Raw genomic sequence first — 14,655 nt, 5'->3', positions numbered from 1 at the left:
GCTGTAGCTGACTGCTGTAGGTGCTGTATCTGGTATTTAAAACCTGTGCATACTAGGCATGTTTTGGTAAAACTGTTTTAGAACCTAGTTTGCCTGATACACTTGCCCACTCTCTTGGTTCTTGTCCTAGACATTTTACTTCCCACAAGTGGTTTTTTAATGGATTTTAGGTTCCCAGTTATCATTCATGTAGCCCACTTTCATTGAATGCTGTTTAAATGTATGCCCATTGTAGGTGTTAGTATTCTTGATATTTGTTCTTAGCATTTCTTATATTATTCATTGAAGAATATCTGGCTAAGTAAACGATTTTAATTTTAAAATTTGGGAAAGACATATATAAATTACTAAGTTTGAAAAACATGGTTTGTAGCTTAGTTTTGATTTGGGTACTTAATAGTCATTGTATAGGAGGGAATGTAGACTTATGTGGCTGTCACTTCAACTCTTTGAAGAATTTAGAATGGTGAGGAGGAAACAATAGTTATAAGTAAAACAAATGTCCTCTAAACAAGTTGACTTGTCTCATGAGGGCTGCTGGGAATGTACCTTCCTGCTGGAACATGTCTTGCCCTAATTTCTCTAGCTTTATACATAATAGAAGTTTATGAGTATGGCTGTTTGAAGTCTTGGAAATTTTTAATCCTGGACTGGTCTAATTTTTTTTTTTCTTAAAACATAGTAAAAAGGAAGACTGGGATTGTGGCTCAGTGGCAGTACACTTGCCTAGCATGTGCACAGTTCTTCATCCAATGTCTGTCATCACCAAAAGAAATAAAAAAAAAACAACTAAACAAAACTATAATAAAATAACCTATAAAGCTGATTCTCATGGGTGCAAGAAAAGCTTGCAGTCACAGCTAGAGGGCTACTCTGTTTCATTTGGGGAAGCCAGAGGGAGTGGAGGCAGTGATATATTTCTCTCTCTTCTGACCCTGAGAGCTACACTGAAAGCTCTTCTTCAGTTGTGATTAGTTTGCCTCAAGTTAGCCAGTTATTTAAAAGTTGAACCTTAGTTTCCTCTTATATAAAATGGATTTGATAATCTTGGAATCTGAGAGGATTGTTTTGAGGCCTGAGAATGTGTGAGTGTGACTATGAAGTTGGAATCTGAACCATGAAATACAGTGTAAGCACTGGGCAATAGGAGGTGTATTATTTCTTTTATTTTCTGAAGTGGGGTCTTGGTATGTTGGAAAGTTTTGAATTCTTGGCTCAAGTAATTCTTTTTCCTCAATTCCCTGAATAGCTAAGAGGTATGTTGTTTAGAGAATAAGAGTAGGGTTTGGTACAGGAGATAAACAATTAGATGATTACAGTGCTGAATAAGTGCTGTGCTAGTAAATCTAGGGATCTGTCAGGACAGTGGTTCCTACTGGATTCCTTGTTAACTACCTCTTGACTTTTTTAAAGCTGTAAGAAATCCTAGGAGAAGTGGAGCAGTTTGCCCAATCGTCTCAGCCACTGTTAGTTACAAAGCTAAACTAAGATGGGATTTGTCTCACCTACTGATGCAGTTATATGTGTTTTTAGTTCCATCAGAACTGACCTTTGCTTTTCCTCTTTGCCCTGGATCTTTTCCTTTTTCAATTAAGTCTTCCCTCCTTAATCAGCTCTCTGATCTTTTCATCTTCTATTCTTACTACTTTGTCTCACAGTTATATGCAAAGAAGACCAGAGAATTGTGAGGTTGAGTTTACTGACATGGAAGGTTCCTAGTATTAACTAACTATACATTAGAATTGCTTATATGACTTAAAAAAATACTGATAACTAAGATTTTGATCTTTTTCGTGATTAGATTATAGTAATATACCCAAATTGCTTAATAGATTTTTATATATAGTCAAGTAAAAGTGACTTAAGACATATAGCAGATTAAAATACAGAATATTTCCAACTCAGAATGTTCTTTCCCTCATACTTCTTCCTTATCATACTGACTCCCTAAGTAAAAACTTACCATTAATTAATTAATTGATCCTTTTAATGGTTTTTCGAGGCGGTCTCTCTCCCTCCCTCCCTCCCTCCCTCCCTCCTTCTCTCTCTCTCTCTCTTGGTTTTTTGAGACAGGGTTTCTCTGTATTATTTTGGAGGCTGTCCTGGAACTCAAAACCATGCTGGCCTCGAACTCACAGCATGCTTCTGCCTCCCAAGTGTTGGGATTAAAGGCATGTGCCACCAATGCCTGGCTGATGCGGTCTCTTGTAGCCAAGCCAAGCTGGCCTTCCAACTCACTATGCCTTAAACTCTTGCAAAGTGAGAGCCCATAAAAATATAATAACCAATTTATTAAGGGGTGCAATGAAAAGACAAACTCACAGATCCAGAGCAAGCAGATGCCACCGCTGATCCCATGCTGCTTCTCCACCACTTGTTCTCTGACCACAAGAAATGCTCGCCTGAGCAAGAGAACAAGTGAGCTAGCAAGCTTCCCCTCCAGCTTTTCAGTTGTCATGTAGCAGGCAAGACCATGCCCTAAAGTTTTTGCCACAAGGCTATTTGTAGAATGAGTTCCCACAATGCTTTCCTCTTTTGTCTAAATAAGAAGGTTCTAAACCTAATACAGATAAGAACAATTATCCAACATTGTCCTGGAGAAAGAAAGGGTAATAACAAAAGTGGAACTACAACCAACAAGAGCAACATCAAGTAAGAAACACATACTAAATGTCCAGGCTGTAGGTAATTGGCAAATAACAGAGATTATTCTGATAGCTGTCCTATCCTGAAGGGTCTAAGTTTTGTACCTAATATGCTTAGCTAAGATATTAGAGGATAATAATTGTGACTGTCTTGTCTTCAACCCCATCAAAGACCTGAGAAGGAAAATAATATTACCTGAGTAAGCAGGAAGTGCAAGCAAATGACTTAAAAAAGATGCACGAAATGACAGAAACAGCTGACTACCTGGTCAGTCACCCAAAGTCTCTCTGCAACAGTGGGGGAACCAACTTTGGCTATAGGCCTAGAATATCTGACAGACCATTTTCAGAAGCAGGAAAATTTGAAAGACTGTCCTACCTTGTCTTAGCAAGGTTCACTGGTCACTTTTCCTTCTATCCTGCTTGTCCAGATTGGATAGCATATGCGTAGTGTCAGCAATGAAGGTAAGGTCAGTTCTTTGCCTGATAGGCCAGTTTTGTCAAGAAAACAAGTTCCATATGGAATGTCCTTGGTTCCCATCATTCTTTTGGGAGTAGACAGCAGTTGTGTCTCATATCAATAGAATTCTAAATTATTGAAACATTTAAGTGCTATATTTTGTAGTTCTCTGGAGTGTCTTAAGATTACCTATCTATCTGGAATATATCTCTGCATCTAGAGAACCTAACATAACTATAAGAAACATGGGTGATTGTTACCCTGTAATTCTTAATAGCCTATACAGCTTAAAGACTAAAGTTCAATCCCTAGGAATTGAACATCTACCTCCTGAAAGAGGCCAATTTGGATGCCATTATTCTGGAGTAATAATAGTCACATTCATACCTATGTCTAATAATCCCTCAATTACAATGTTATTTATTTGTACTCTTAACTTTGGTCTTTGGTCATTTATAGAAGTCTGTTAAAATATACATTTATGCCAGGCGTTGGTGTTGCACGCCTTTAATCCCAGCACTCGGGAAGCAGAGGCAGGCGGATCTCTGTGAGTTTGAGGCCAGCCTGGTCTACAGAGCAAGTGTCAGGACAGGCTCCAAAGCTACACAGAGAAACCCTTTCTTGAACCAAACCAAACCAAACCAAACAAAACAAAACAAAAAAAGTGGTTTACACCTTTAATCCCAGCACTTGAGAGGCAAAGGCAGGCAGATCTCTGTGAGTTCGAGACCAGCCTGGTCTACAGAGTGAGTTTCAGAACAGGCTCCAAAGCTACACAGAGAAACCCTGTCTCAAAACAAACAACCCCTCCCCCCCCCAAAAAAAAAAAGGTCACCAACCATTCAGGCTGTCGAAAAACAGGGCACAGTAGCTGCCAAACTCTCAACGGTACAATTGGCCCTACCCTTAAAATGGTTAATTGACAAACCTATCTGGGTTGGGCAATGGCCTGTGACATCAGAGAAACTACAGGCTTTAGAACAGCTGGTTCAGGAGCACCTAAATGCTGGATACATTAAAGAATCTACCAGTCTTTGAAGTTCTCCTGTATTTGTTATTAAAAAGAAATTTAGAAAATAGAGAATGCTGACAGACCTGAGAGCCATAAAGTAGTTCAGCTGATGGGCTCTTTATAGCCTGGAATGCCTTTGCCTTCTCTGTTACCTAAAGAATGACCTATTATAGTTATTGACCTAACTATATCTCTACAAGAAAAGGATAGGGAAATTTTTGCCTTCACAGTACCTACTTATAATAATTCTCAGCCATATAAGAGATATCAGCCAATATTTTTTGCAAAAACTGTTGGAAATTATTCATGTACAGTTTCCACAATCTATAATTTACTATCATATGGATAATATCTTATTAGCTGATTTCAAAGGTAGATACTTGCTGGGGATTAAATTGCTCCTAAAAAATAGAGAAGAGATTCTGTTAATTACTTAGGATATAAAATAGATCTCCAGAAAAATTAGGCCACAAAAGGTAAGATCGGGAGAGATCAATTTTGGACTTTTAATGACTTTCAAAGATTGCTAGGAGACATTTCCAATTTATGGATCACTATTGGGATAGAACCTGAGAAACTAAATAATTTGGTCAGAACCCTAAAAGGGGACAAGGACTTAAATAGCCCAAAAAAATTATCAGCTAAAGCTCAGTGATGGGATTACAGGTGTGTGTCACCATGTCTGGCTTTGTTTTGTTTGAAACAAGGTCTTGGTATATTTGTAGACCAGCTATGTGCCCCAAGTTGGCTTTTGTAGGGTCTTGTTAATTAGTTTTGTCTTTATTGTTGCAGTAGTAGGATTGAGCCTATGGCCTTGAGTATGCTAATGTACTGTACCACTGAGTGTATCCCCAAGCCCTTCTGTTACTTTCTTCTTATTTTGAGACATGGTCACTAAGTTGCCTAGGTTAACCTTGAACTCCTCTGTTGCCTGGGAGGTCTGAATCAGAGATCCTGCCTCAACCTCCTGAAAGGCTCAGTTTATAGATGTACTTCGGTAGCCCTGGCTGCTTTGTCTATTTAATTTTATATAGAGTCAGACAGTATGTATTCTTTTTATTCTGGCTCACCACCCCATAATAGTCTATTGGATATTGAATTACATGGACATGCCATAGTTACGGGTTTTACTGTTGATGGACACTTGGGATCATACCCACTTTGGCTATGTGAAAAAGCTGCCAAGAACATTTTTGCTCTAGTGTATGTCTTGGTGGATGTTTGTCCTCATTTCTCTTGGTTTTATATACAAAGGAATAGAATTGGTAGGGTTTTTTTTTTTTTCCTACTTTGGTAGATATGCTAAGTATTTTTGTGGCTGAAATAGGTTTTTGTTTTTGTTTTTTTTTAATTATGAAGAACTTAGCTGGGTGGTGTTGCACTCCTTTAATCTTAGCATCCAGAAGGCAGAGGCAGGTGGATCTAAGAGTTTGAGGCCAGCCTGTTCTACATGGTGGGTTCCAGGACAGCCAGGGCTACAGAGTGAAACCCTGTGTTGAAAACAAACAAACAACCCCTCCCAAGTAGTGAATCTACTTACACATATATCTAGATAATTAGTTTTAAAGGTTTTTGCCATATTTATTTCACACATTCTTTTTCTCTTTTTGAGGAAATTCAAAGCAAATCTCAGATCTCATGTTAATGTCATCTGCTTTTCCATATCTATCTGCAAATATGGGTATTTTCTTAGTGTAATTGTGGTACTGTTATTAATTTTAGTTAATTAACAAAACTGTAATTCATAAAAGCAGATTTCTTTGATATCTCAAAGTATATTTGTAGTTAATTAGAATAGGGGCTCAGTCCAATCTTTACAGTGTACTGGTTTTTTTTTCATCCAGATCTGCCCTTTCCTGATGCTTTGCCCTTTTTGCCCTGTCACTGACATACTGCAGAGATTGGGTCAGGGTAAAAACCTCTCTAATACTGTATCTCAGAACCACTTTTCTAGGTCTTTCTACATTGCCCCGGTTGGTCTTATTTTTTTTAAGATTTATTTATATCGTATATGTATGAGTTGTTTGCCTGCATGTCTGTCTATGCACTGTTTGTGTCCCTGGTATCCACAGAGGTCAAAAGAAGGCATCTGGTTCTGGTTCTGGATTTATAAGTAGGGGTGTGTGTGTGTGTGTGTGTGTGTGTGTGTGTGTGTGTGTGTGTAAGAGAGAGAGAGAGACAGAGAGAGAGAGAGACAGAGAGAGCACAAGTACAGTTATGTATATGAACATACTACTATAAAAGAAATTATGTCTGACCCAAGACATGACATTTCATATTAAACAAAACCATTCCTGCTGTATGTGGCTTGGTGGTATGTCTATTTTTATTCAGTCCTTGCAGCAGTTTTATGAAATTTAGATATTTCTATATAAATTGAAAAACTACAGGTAGTAAAGTTTAATTATCAGTGTTGCTATATAACTGAATTAATGTTAGGACCCAGTTCCTCTGACTTTTGACTGTGTGCTCTTTCCACTGTAGTGTGTTGCCTGGGCAGCAAACAGGGTGGAGAAAGTGTGGAATAGAGACAGAGGGCTGTTCTTTAGAGGCTAAGGAATAGAAATAGTGACCATAAGAAGTATGTCTTCACATTAAAATGGGAAAAAGCAAAACCTTTTTTATTTATACCCTACAGTTTATATTCTAAGTCACTCCTAATAGTACCAAGGAGAGGTTTTTTTGTTTTTTCCCCCTAAATAGGAAATTCTAGAATATTGTTTCCCAAATATGATCTCTGGATCAACACGAGAGCCTGTTAGAAAGCAAGAATCTCATTTTATTGTTTTTTAAAAAGATATTTCACTTTATGACTGTTTAGCTTGCATGTATGTATGTGAGTGTACTTTGTGCTATTGGAAGATAGAAAAAGGTTTGGATTCCCTGGAACTGGGGTTATGACCTCCATGTGGATGCTGGGAAGCAAACCCAGGTCCTCTGCAAGAACAAGTGTTCTTAACTGCTAATCCATCTTTCCTGTCCCTAGAATCTGATTTTAATGAGATTTTAGGGAGACGCTTTAACTGTCCTATATTATATTCTTTTTTTCTGTTCTAAGAGCATGACTTCTCAAATTATTTGTGAATTGAGACCAATTTTTTTTTTCTAATGTGCCAGAGACCACTACATGGTGTGTCATGTGTGCTGTGTCCGTGCTCACTCCAAATGAACTCAGTGAGTTCATCAGCATCCTTGTTGGCTGGACCTGTTTAAGATGAGTCATGGATTTGGATGTTGCAGCAATTGCCAACTTGTTGCACAGGTGTCTAAATGCTAACTCTCACTTCCTTTGGTTCTATTGGCAGGCCAGTAAGTTGGGTTGTGCAATTCACTCTTTCTAATGCATGTTGTATGCTAATGGGTGCTGAGAGAAAAGTAATGATTTGAGAGTGAGGGTACTATATATCCAGAGAAGAAAGGGGACTGGATCTGTTGTAACTAGGGAAAGCAGAATGGTGTGGTGTTAGATTTGGAGGTAGGAAAATAAGGGTCTGGATGTTGCTTCTTGGTGACATGTTAATCATCTGGTGGCATTGGAGGTTTATGAGACAGAGAAAAGGTGTGCAAGTGATTTTGGGTAATAAAAATCATGGCACAATTGCTGGCAGTATGGAGATTTGGTGAAAGTTTATGGTGATACATTTAAAATGACACTGGTGCATGGTTCCAGTGGCTATTTTCTCTGGCATTTAGTTGCTTTTGTGTAGACCTAGAGAGGCCTGAGGTTTTGGAGGGCATGTAGATTAAAAGTCTTTACCAGGTACTGGTTATGAGGGAAGCACCATGAAGTTCAGGTATGTAAAGTTACTTAACCTTTCTTTTCCAAGAGTGATAATTGGCAGGTGGTGGTGGCACACACCTTTAACCCCAGAGGCAAAGGCAGGTGGATCACTGTGAGTTTGAGGCTAGTCTGGTCTACAGTGTGAGTTTGAGGACAGGCTCCAAAGCTACACAGAGAAATCCTGTCTCGGGTGTGTGTGTGTGTGTGTGTGTGTGTGTGTGTGTGTGTGTGTGTGTGTAAGGGGGGGGGCTGGGAGAGTCATAATAGTGTCTGTCACGTAGAGTGGTTGTAAGGATTAAATTGACTGATACAAAGTGCTTATAACAAATGGTTACCAGAGCCTGAAGAGGTGACTCAGCACTCTGTGATTCCAGAGCAAAGGGTTCAATTTCCAGCACCCACATGGAAGCTCATAAACCAACTGTAACTCCAGTTCCAGGGAATTTAACACCCTCTTCTGGCCTCCCTTTGCATGTGCTTCACAGATAATATGCTGGGAAAACACCTTTGCATGCAAAAAAAAAAAAAAAAAAAAAAGATGGTTACCTAATATATGAAGTCCAACATGTATTTCATAGTGTTAGCTCTTAACACCATTTCTCCAGGACTTCAGAAAACTAGCTTCCAGCTGACCTCTTTTAGAATCACTCTTCTCATCTCTCATACTGAAGTCAAAGTGATCTTTTCAGAGCACATATGTCTTACCTTTATTTAATACTTAAGGGACTTCCTGTAACTCTTCAGATACGGATGCAAACTGATCATTTATCCTCCAAAGTTTGCACGTGTGCATGGTGTGGCTCCATACACACCTGTGCAGCTTTGTCTTTGCTGCTGCTTTTTTTGGAATGGGGGGTTGTGTAAGGCCTCACTGTATAGCCCAGAGCTGGTCTAGAACTTATTATGTAGTCTAGGCTAGCTTTGAACTCATAGCATTTCTCCTGCCTTAGCCTCAGAAGTGTTAGAATTACAGGCTTGAGCCACCATGCCAGGCTGCTTCATTTTTGTTCTTTATCCTTCCACTTGGTACAATCTCATTTGAGGACACCTGTTAGGACCTGAAGTGATATTTTTTCTTTCTTTTCTTTTTCTAAGACAGGATTTCTCTATTTCTCTGTCTAGCCCTCACTGTCCTGGAGCTTGCTTTGTAGACCAGGCTGACGTGGAACTCAGATTCACCTGCCTCTGCCTCCTGATGCTGGGAATAAAGGTGTGTGCCACCACCACCCAGGATTAATTTCTATCCAGTCATAGTGCATATGATTTATATACTTTAAGATTCTTTTTTTGTTTGTTTGTTTATGAAGACAAGAACTGTTTCTGTTCACTTGTTTGTCCTCAGTGCGGACCCCAGAGCTCCATGAAATTTAGGAAGTTAGTTGCTATTTGAATGAATAAACAAGTGAATGCAGTAACTGCCTGGGGCTGTGATGTTTGTACTTTGTAACAGGACTGTCTTTTCTGGGGTCAAAATTTGAGATAATTCCCCAAAAGAGAAGCAAAATAACCCAAATAATCCTCTTGAGAGTCATTCATCAGCTGTGAGATTAGAGCTCTTGCTTCTTCCTTAAAAGAGACGTATGAAGGTATTTATCTGATTACAGTTACCATGAAGATTGATGGCACTTAAAAGCAGCTGTAGTTTCTTCCCTTCCTCTTTAGGGTAGTTGTGACTTGCTGTTTAATTACTTTGCCTTTCTTGCTGAAATTCTCGAGAATCAGACTTAGGGACCCAACTTGCTTTTCACATCACAACTTTGTTGTTATTGTTTTGGTTTTGGTTTTTTGAGACAGGGTTTCTCTGTGGGTTTGGAGGCTGTCCTGGAACTAGCTCTTGTAGACCAGGCTGGTCTCGAACTCACAGAGATCCGCCTGCCTCTGCCTTCTGAGTGCTGGGATTAAAGACGTATGCCACCACCGCCCTGCACACTAAAATATTTTTTAACTATATTTTATTCTGTGTGTATGTGCACAGTGTGTATGTGGAAGTCAGGACACCCTGTAAGAGTTAGTTCTCCCCATCCCGTGGGTTCCAGGGATAGAGCTCAAGTCATAAGGTTTAACAATTACTTTTAACCTGCTGAGCCAGCTGACTGGCCCCAAATGCTAGTGCTAAGGATGAGCATGGGATCTCATATGGGAACAGGTTTCATTTTCTTTGTTTTAAAGATAGTTTTATTATTTTTAGTTATGTGTGTGCGTGTACATCTGTGTGTGAATATGTGCATGTGTATGAGGGTGCCCTTGGAGGCCAGGGGTGTCAGATCCCCTGGAGCTGGAGTTAGAGGAGCTTGAGATCTGCCTGATGCTGAGGGCTGAACTTGGGTCCTTTGTAAGAGCAGTATGCATTCCTAATTGCTGGGCTATCTCCCCAACTCCAGAGAGAATTGTTTTTCTTGTGATTTGACAGCATCTGTGTAGCCCAAGGTGGCTTCAAATTCACCATCCTCCTGCCTCATTCAAGTGCTGGGATTATAACTAAAAGATTTCATTAAAAATTTGTACTGTGACGGGTGGTGGTGGTAGTGCACACCTTTAACCCCAGCACTCAGGAGGCAGAGGCAGAGGCAGGTGGATCTCTGAGTTCAAGGCCAGCCTGGTCTACAAAGCAAGTTCTATGGCAGCTAGGACTGTTATACAGAGAAACCCTATCTCAAAAAACAAACAACAAAAATTTTGTTCTACATTTTACTTATTTACCTTTTAAAAATGTTTTTGAGTATTTTGCTTGCATGCATGTATGTGCACCACATGCGTGCCTGGTACCCTTGGGGTCAAGAGAGTGTTAGGTCATTGCTACATATTATGTAGTGGGGCCTCTTGTTGGATGGGTAAAATGGGACCTAGAGAATATGAGACTTCTGAGCCTCAAGGTATGTTAGCAACAGAACATGGATTGCCATTTGTGTTTTTGCCTCAGAAGGTGCATCTTACTCTAAGTTTCTACTTCACTCTGGGTTCTCTTTTTTTCCCCTTTGTTGAGGTGACAGAGTGAGCAGGTTTGGAGAAAACTACAGAATTATCAAAATGATATGCCTTCTACAACTTAGGTTTTATTCTTCCATGTGTGCCTAAGATGTTCTGAGCTCCAGCATTCAGTGACTTCAGTATGTGAAGTAAGTGAGGAGCTTGGGTAGGTTTCTTCACCAGCTATTATACCACATTTGCATAAGCACACAAACCCATGCACATGCATGTATATACTACACACAGGAAAATAATTCTTAAAAATTAAATTCAGGTTGGCTGCTTCACCAACTTTAGTGACTCTGGAGTGAGTCTCACCAAGCATCCTGCAACAAGAGACTTTAGACTTACTGGTCCAGTCTCGTCCTATGTATACTGCCTTTTGTGAAGAGACTGCACATTCAAGTGTTTCAGCTCCATTTGCTAACAGTTCTGAGTGCTGCATTAGCAACACAGGGGATCAAACTCAACTGCTCATGCTTCCCAGTGTACTGTAGAGCTACTTTGAGACATTGTTTTAAGTTTTTCCTGCCCTTTTATTTTCCACCTTCATGCTTTCTACTTTGCTTTTATCTGGGTGACTCCCAAGGGTTAATGAGTAGATGAAGGTGACCTGGTCCAATAAAATTTTGGGTAATAAAAGTTTGTGCAACCCTGTGGTCTCAAGTCATTGCATATTCCGTTATCAATTTTTCTTACAATAGAAATTAATTTGTACACTCTGGTGAGGTCTGGTAGTGGCTTTTCTGGAAGCCGCAGATAACGTAAACTTACTTCAGATTGTGTATTCTGCTCCATGGTTTTTTGCCAATTCCCACTGTTATCTCCATTCTGTTCTGTTTGTTTTTTTTAAAGGGTTAGATTTATTTAGCTTTTTTTGGGGGGGGGGTGATGATGGTGGTGGTGGTTTCGAGACAGGGTTTCTCTGCATAGCCCTGACTGTCCTGGAATTCTCTCTATAAACCAGGCTGGCCTCACACTCACAGAGATCTAGCTATCTGCCTCCCAAGCACTGAGATTAAAGGTGTGAGCCACTATTGCTTGGTGATTTATTTAATTTTTTTTAGATTGTTTTTTTCCCCATATATGGTGTATATGTTTATTGGTATGTATGCTTATGCAGAAGAAGTATATGTGTGCATGTATGTATGTGTGTGTATAAGCCAGAGGTTAATTTCAAGCGTCGTCTTCTATACCTTGTTTTTGGAGATAGTGTATCTCACTGAACTGGAACTCTGATTGGGAGACTGACCAGCAACCTGGGTTACAGGTGTGTATCACCACACCAGGTTTTTTGCATATAGGTGCTAGAGGTCAATAAGATACCTAAGATAACTATGAACTCAGATCCTAGTGTTTGTGTAACAACTTTACCCACTGAACCATCTCCTCCTGTACTCCATTCTGTTTTTAATTCTATTTGGTGAATTTCTATTTTAAAAAATTAGATATTAGGGCTGGAGAGATGGCTCAGTGGTTAAGAGCATTGGCTGCTCTTCCAGAGGACCTGAGTTCAATTCCCAGAGACCAAATGGTGGCTCACAGCCATCTATAATGAGATCTGGTGCCCTCTTCTGGCCTGCAGGGATACATGGAAGCAAAACACGGTATACATAATAAATAAAATTTACAAAAAATTAGATACTATATTTCTGTTCTTAAGTCCCCCCCCCCCACTTTTTAAAGAACATCCCATTTCTTTCCTAAAATTGGTCATCTTTCTTTAGTCTTGAGTATTTCTTTTACTTCATTAAATTTGTATTTTCCACCTTTGGTAATTTCACCATGAGTCCATCTTTGTGTTGCATTCTCTTGATTGCCTGTTAATTACTAAGGTTCATTTTTCTAATTCTTTACATAATTTGTGGTTATATCTTATTTGGATGCAAGAGTATTTTCTGTTCATGTTTTTAATTTTAGCGCAGTTACGCAAACTGCAATATATGCCACACCTGTAGGGGGTGCAGTTATACTTTTGTAGTTTTTGTCTTGACCTGAGGTCTTTGGATTCTGCCTTTTGCATTGCAGTTCAGATTGTCAGCCAGTTCAGGGCCAAGTTTGCACACTCAGCTGGGTCTCACTCATTCTCTGGCTCTTGTTTTTCCTATTTCCCATTATCCTTGGCTGATCCAGCCTCTCTTGGTTCCTACAGAAACCTAAGATTTGCTTTTTAATTAGAACTACAGCTGAATACCATCAGCTGGAATCCACTCTAGTCCCTTCTTGAATTTTCCTATATCTGCCAGTTTCTGTTGACTTCAGATGGTTATTTTTGTTTTATCCAGTTTATAGCTGTAACCTTTGGGAGGGTCATGCTGGAAGCAGAATTCTCTAATGGTACTTTTATTCATTACAGAAGAATTATGGGAACAGAAAAAGATACAACTATGCTCATGTTAACATGCTTTGTAACTTTAGGCATTCCTGTCCTCTGGAACTTCCAGAGGCAGTTGGTGAACTGTTCACACTGTGTTCGAACTCTTCTTTTCATCTCTGCTTTGAAGACAGACTTGAACTTAGCATTTTTATCACTGGCAGGGCCACCAAAAAGCTTTCTGAAGGAGCTGTAGCACTGGTATTTGATGGTGTTTACTACAGTCAGCTGGTGAGAGGGCTCAGTGGGTAAAGACACTTTGTTTCCCAAGTCTGATGACCTCAATTCAGACCCTGGAACTCACATGGTAGAAGGAGAAATCCCCACTTGCAAGCCATCTTTGTTTGGGATGCTGTCCTCCTTTGATATGGATCAAAACTTTTTATATATAAAGATTTATTTATTATGTATACAGTATTCTGTCTGCATACATGCCTGCAAGCCAGAAGAAGGTACAAGATCTCATTATAGATGGTTGTGAGCCATTATACAAACAACAAAACTTATTTAATTCTATGCTAGCTGTCTAAGAGAATAGAGGCAGTTAGTTGGTTTTGTGGTATGCATAAATTTTAGGAATGTAGAATACAGATTATTAATTTAAGACAATCTGGTTTGGGAATCATATAATCTGATAGAAGGGGAAGTCACATGGAGCCTAGTTCCCCTTCAGAGACATAGGTAGCTTCCTTCACAGCCAGGTATAGATATAGCTCTTAACTTTGCCTCTTTTCTGATGCTGGGCTATATATGAAGGTCTTTGCGTCAGTTCAGCCATGGTGTGACTCATGCTTTACCTAGCTCTTCTTTTATATCCTGTGTAGGTCAAGAGGCAGCTACCAGTGAAAAATAGTGACTGTTTCCAAGACATTAGGCAGTGGGGAGGTCAGCGAGAAGTCACCACAGAAAGCTCCCACTACCTAAATGGTAAGTCTATCATATAGTGATATCTGGCAGGCCAATAGAATTGGGTGGTTTCTGAAGCCTCTACAGTTTTCCACCCCAGCGAGTGAAGGGAGGACAGTCCGTGTTGGTTGATGCCTTGTGTGAACCATACATGAGACTAAACCAGGCTAAGCATTTTACCTGTTTTCTATTTTGATTAAGCCTACCATCTTGATAGGGTGTAGTCTACTCTTAAAGCTAAAAACTTTCTTCCTTAACACCTATTCTAGGGGGCTGGAGAGATGGCTCAGTGGTTAAGAGCAGTGACTGCTCTTCCAGAGGACCTGGGTTCAACTCCCAGCACCCACATGACAGCTCACAACTGTCTGTAACTCCCATTCCAGGGCATCCTCACACATAAATGTACGTAAAATAAAAATAAATCTTAAAAAAACAAAAAAAAAACACCTATTCTGTAAGGTTAGGGTTTTTCTTGTTTTTCTTTTTTCCTTTCTTTTTCTTTCTTTTAAT

General features: G+C 39.6%; 1 protein-coding gene across 3 annotated transcripts in view; it reads left to right on the top strand.

Annotated features, from left to right (window-relative positions):
• Luzp1 (leucine zipper protein 1) overlaps window positions 1–14,655 on the top strand; it is an 80,627-nt gene that overhangs the window by 46,725 nt on the left and 19,247 nt on the right. For all 3 annotated transcript variants that reach the window (XM_027399741.2, XM_027399740.2, XM_027399739.2), the window contains one exon: window positions 14,064–14,166. The gene's annotated coding sequence lies outside the window, so the exon portion shown is untranslated. The remainder of the gene's footprint in view (window positions 1–14,063; window positions 14,167–14,655) is intronic.

The sequence above is a fragment of the Cricetulus griseus genome, chromosome 2 (genome assembly GCF_003668045.3).
Source record: "Cricetulus griseus strain 17A/GY chromosome 2, alternate assembly CriGri-PICRH-1.0, whole genome shotgun sequence".
Classification (NCBI taxonomy): domain Eukaryota; kingdom Metazoa; phylum Chordata; class Mammalia; order Rodentia; family Cricetidae; genus Cricetulus; species Cricetulus griseus.
Note: the sequence above shows the minus strand (reverse complement) of the source record. Positions and strands in the feature narration are given on the sequence as shown.